Consider the following 5,791-nt stretch of genomic DNA (forward strand, 5'->3'; position numbering starts at 1 on the left):
AGGCAAGCAAACAAACTAACAACCCAGCACTCAGGATAGTAGCTAGCAAATGCCTCAAACGGGAATGCTCCTGGTTCAGCAAGGCAGTTGCCTCTGCAAACACGTATTCAGCTCCCAAAGGATGAGGGATAAAGATCACTGCCCAGGATCACATTGACTGGCAGAGGTCAAAGGTTTCCTTCTCCTCCTTATCTGAGGGAATGCAATTATGAAAAGCGGGTCAACAGGGTTCTTGAAAAGACCTGTACGGGAGATAACATTTATATAATTGAGTGCTTCTTCAGTTCTATCATGAGAATGTAAATGATTCGCTGTGAATCTAATTAATGTCTGCCTTCATCAAGGAAGCAGGCGTGCAGAGAAGCTGTTGATTTTTAGAATTGTTTTGCTCTGCAGGCATCATTACTGTCCCGAGTCCATCGGTTGGATGCTCTACGGATCTGCCATGCTTCTGCTATGGTCTAGGTGACCCCACCACCCTGCAGTGCCTTGGTGTGCTGTCTTCCAAGCTCTTCAATCTTCATCTACCAACAGCACCTGAGAGCCCACAAAAACCAAATTACCCATTTGGCAACACTCTTCAAAGCGAACAAAACTCAGCCTGATAAAGTCTTGAGCCATTATAGCACAGAGTCTGCTCATCAGGCTTTCGCTAAAGGTTCATAAAAACCACATGTGCAAACGAATCCAAAATCCACATTCAAACAGAAGCTTCTGAATGATGCGATGTAGCACTACATATTTAAAAGACAGGTTGACAAGGTGCTTAAGTGACCTGGTTTAGTAGTGGTAAGGTACAGTTGGACTCGATGATCTTAAAGGTCTTTTCCAACCAAATGATTCTATATGAATGAATGTTTAGGGATAAAAGATCAACATAGCATAGGTTTTAAAAGCTTTTATAGAAAGAGCTTAAGATTAACTTGAAGTATGAATGTTTCTTAAATTCCATTTCATTAAATTTTGCACTCATTAAAAAAAACAAAAGATATTTTTACCATGGTTCAAGTGAAACAAAAAAAGGTTGGAATTTCCAATTTCCTCTCCTTTTTCAAGAAAGGAAAAGGGCAAGAAAAGGTGCACGTAGAATAGGGGGATGCGTGCGCAAACATGCTTTCTTTTTTGATTTGGGCATGGCAAGATCAAGAAAAGAACCATTAAAACCATGAAGAAAAGAAGATAAACACAAGTGCTCAGCTGGTTTGTCCCCAACTGTGTACCCAGACAAAACTCCCAGGAAAGAAGGGGAATTGCCTGCCAAAACAGCACTTTTTTTTTCAAAAACAAAAGAGCAGGATGCCTGAGAAAGAGTGGAAAGGTCAAGAAGAGGGTTCAGAAAAACGTAATCCAGCTGCACACTTCCATTCGGATCCACTGGTGACTGCATCACCTGTCCGCGTGACCAGGAACTCCTGCCGGTAAGAATAAACCCACTCTGCCATGTTTCAGGGATATTATGCAACCAAAACCTTGCACTTTTAAGTTCTTAATTAGTTTTGCTTTGATTTTAATTAAGTTATCTTCGTTACAAGAGCTTAAGAACTCAGAACTTTTTTTTTTTTTTTTACCCCCCCTCTCAAAAGCATGTTTTCCATTTGGGATTTTCTTTGATCTCTCACTGAAACATGGAAGGCTTTGCAGATTAATTTCTGCAAAATTTACTCAAAAGTTGAAAAGTATATTCTGGAAGTAATTTATGATAGAGTTCATCATATGCTAAAACCTAAATTACTGTAACTGAAAGGGAGACGGGAAGAAAGAGCATGCACAGCACTTCCTACTTACCACTTTTCAGGCTTTTATATAATACTTTTTCAACCTTTTATACCTTTTGAGTTAAATCTACATTTTTAGAGTCCAGCATACAGTAAAACATTTACATTTTGGCCATGCTAAACTACAGACAAATATGCTGGTATGAGTCTTGCAAAAAAGTAAACAGGGCTTTACATTCAGAGCATGCAAAAACATTACCATATTAGAGAAACACGTCCCACCCAGTAAAGTTTCATTCACAGGATCCAAAAATCTCTGCCAAGATTTACCAGACCCTGACTCGTGCTTCTGCAGTGCAAAAGGACTTAACCAGCTGTGGGTATGTTCCCATGTATACAGCGTTCCTAAACAGGAATATATCCCTTTCATGTGTATTTATTCAGTTCCTGGCATATAAGCGATCACTTACTCAGCACTTACTAATCAACTAATTGCTTTATCTATAGGCAAAGCACATACACACGTTATCAGCCTCTAAAAGCACCGTATGTTCAGTGTATGCTATATATCCTTAAATGCCACACGCAAGCTTTTCTCAGTCTGCACATCTTCGCCCCCAGAAGGTCACAGACATCTTCTTTGGAGCCTGGTCAGTCTTCTGATTGACATCAGAGATCCTACTTCTCAGCCCATAACCTGGTCCATAAATATGCACAATGAAATTCCTTATTTACATCACCCAGCTACAAAAACTGCATTTTTCAGACTAGCTCGGTGCTGCTATAACTTATGGATCAGGCTGAGCAAATCTTCTTAGAGATCGGTATTAACAAGAAGAGTAGACACATGCACTGCTTGGAACAAATCCTGAAGTATTTTTGGAGGTGGGCAGGTGATAAGTCTAGGGACAGCCTTGTTCGTCTCATTCTTGCTCTTCCTTTGACAAAAAAAGTATTTCCATTAAGAGGGCTGACCCTGAGCCCCCTCCTGTGGATTTGAACCGGAGAAGGTTATTATTCAGCCTTAATTTGGCACACTTTATGGACAGAGAAAGCTAAGAAATATTCAGATAATGAGAAAGACCCAAATATTCCCGAGACAATTTTTACCTATCAGCAAAGGGTCACACAATAATACGTATCTCAGCAAACTACGAAATGACATGATAGTGATGTTCTCTAATGACACAAAAATACTACAGAATAGCCAGGTGCCTTCTTTAATACAATAGAGAGATACTAATAGAAAAAACATTACCTGTAATCTTGTCATTTGCCAATCCCTACTCCAAGTAGCCCGATATAGAATGGAAGTTGGAGTCCCAACAAGCTGACTACCATCCAGTTCTTCACCATTATCTTTTACCTCCTTGAGAACTGGAGGTAGCATGCCAGGATGGAAGGTCAAAGTGACCATCACTCGTCCCTCTGCGTATGAAGAATGACAGGCCCCAGAACAAGTCAATGACGTGCCCTTCCAGCTGCTGACAGCGAGACGGTGCCAGGGTGAACATGAGCAAAAATGCTCTCATTTGTGGAAAGCCCTCAAAGGCTTTCACTGAACAAGAAGTCTCTTTCCCATGACGCAGAACAAAATGTCTTCGAATAAACTATTTATATGGAATATGAAAGCCTCTCTATCTTGGTCTGTATTATCATAATGTGTTTGTAATACTATCATTTCATTTGCTCTGGTGTAAACCTCCTTGTCAGGAGGAAATGGTTGCAACAGAAGACTTAAAAAAAAAATTACATAAATAAAAAATGAGTCTTTATAAGGAATTGTGAGGATCTCGGCAGGAACCTTCACAGGACACCCAAGAGCTCATATATGAAGCACATATTGTCCTTCCTAGTCCAAGTATACACACCTTGATAAGCACCACAAACTTTCTCATGCAAAAGAAATTCTAGGAGAGATGACTTGCATAATACATTTGTCTGTACACATACATGCTTGCTGCTTCTTCAGGAAGGTCAATGGAGAAGAGTCTAAGGCTTTCAGCTACTCCCAGGATCAAATCTCATAAAGGTCTGACAGACAAACTCCTGAAAAGCAGATGAAATGAGCAGAAGGATTGGGACTAAGAACAAGTCACCCTGAGACGATTTCAAACCCAGTTTGACGCAGTGTGCCCCTTACTGTGCCTCTAAGCAGGAGTTCAAATGAATCTTTTTCATCTACCATGTTAGCTGTTTTAACTCAGGTATTTCCAAGTTACACTTTTTACTTTGCTAGTTGTAAAGCTTCCAAAAGTAACTGTAATGTTTTCACAGCAAAATTGCTTCTTTTTCTTAAAGTAGGATAGAAATTCCAACTTGAGACAAATTATTTAAATAAATGCCATACACAATATTTTCTCCTTTGGAAGCTGAAGACATTCATTACATAGCGTATCACAATACCTTTGATAAGTCTTCTGTTGAGCAGATGTTCTATCATTGTGAATTTTCACATACTAACAATTTTAGCAAACATCGGAAGGCAATTAACTTTGATAAATTTAATATATCAAAGGGTAATCAATGATGTCATTGTTTTAACTCAGGAATTTTATTACCATGTAAAACATAACAAAACCATTTCCTTTGAATTTTTCAAACGCTAATAGAACAGCAGCTGCCCAAGCAAGAAAGGCAAAGCACATCCTAAACTGTTGCAACGTTTGAAGACACCAGGAACATTGTGGGAATAAAAAAAATTCTGCTCTGTTTGTCATCGCTTTGAATAAAAGTTAACTTTTAAGTCTTCTTTTAAAGTGTAAGTAACTTCATCACAGAGGCATACAGTTAGGTAAGATGGAGGTAATTCAGATGATGATATAATGGCAAAACAAAGTTTACTTCAACAGAAAAAGGAACTATAACTAGCGAGTTATCTTAAAGGATGAAAAAACCTAGTGCAGTATAAAAGGAACTATACAGTGTCTGGACTGAACTGAACCATCATCTTTGCTTTCTCTTTTATTTCCCTGGGGAAGGATGTTGAGGCTTTGTTATCACTGGTGGTCGATTTGCTTGCTTGCTTTGGTTTAGGACTCAAGGACTAATTTTGTTCCTTTTACCAAAAATTACATTTTTAATATTGTGCCAGCAACTAAATGCTTTGTTCAAGAAAAATCCCAAGAGCTCATATACTCCATTACTTCTTTTGGATTCAGTGGGCCTGTCTCCCTTCCCTCCCACCTGCGTGCTTCAGGAATAACTGGGAGTCATCAGCGACTTCAGAGAACCTCAAAACACGCAGGACTAGCAGCGACCTCATCAAGTTACCCAGCCCAGCTCCTTCGACACGAAGCGCAGTCTCGTTCCCTAAGGCCTATCTAGCACACGGTTATATCCACACAGTTCTTAAGTCCTGCAGTGAAATTTCTGTCCTCCTTAGCTCATCTATCCCAGCACTCAGCTACTCTCACGGAGAGAACATTTGCCGTACCGGGCAGCCTAGCTGTCATTACGGCAATCAGATAATATTTACCCAGCTCTGAACCACCGCTTACAGCTCACACTTAGGCGCCGTAACAGGGGGCTATCCATCTTCTTGACCCACTCTTTTGTCATTCCATTGCCAATCATTTAATACTAACTGCTCTGCTAACCATGATCAGTGTCACAGAGATAGCGGCCAAGCTTGATGGATAGCAAAGCTGTTTCTTAGCCCACAGCGATTAACGTAAGGGGCTGAGGGAGATGCATGGAAGAACTTGTGACTTGCATGCAGTTTAACTACATGAATACAGAACATAATGACGCAGCGGATGGCAAGGCAGGAGAAGTGAGAACCAAACTCTTGGAGAAAACCTTATCAGAAGACAACAAACATTAAGATCTCTTTGCAGCTTGGAAGGAAGCCCTGTCCTACCATCGTCTCACAGCCAGGAGCATCAAGCCTGCTGCCACTAAACGTACCTCAGAACGATCCCACTTAAAATGACATGAAATGATGATGAACAGGTTTCGTTAGCAGATGGAAGCCTATTACATAACTCCATTTTAATGACCACAGAAGTCTTAAATATAAAGGTTTTGTTTTGTGCAACAAGAGATTTATATTAAACGAAACAGCCAAATCCGCT

The sequence above is a fragment of the Egretta garzetta genome, unplaced genomic scaffold, assembly GCF_000687185.1.
Source record: "Egretta garzetta isolate BGI_Z169 unplaced genomic scaffold, ASM68718v1 scaffold197, whole genome shotgun sequence".
NCBI classification, from domain to species: Eukaryota; Metazoa; Chordata; class Aves; order Pelecaniformes; family Ardeidae; genus Egretta; species Egretta garzetta.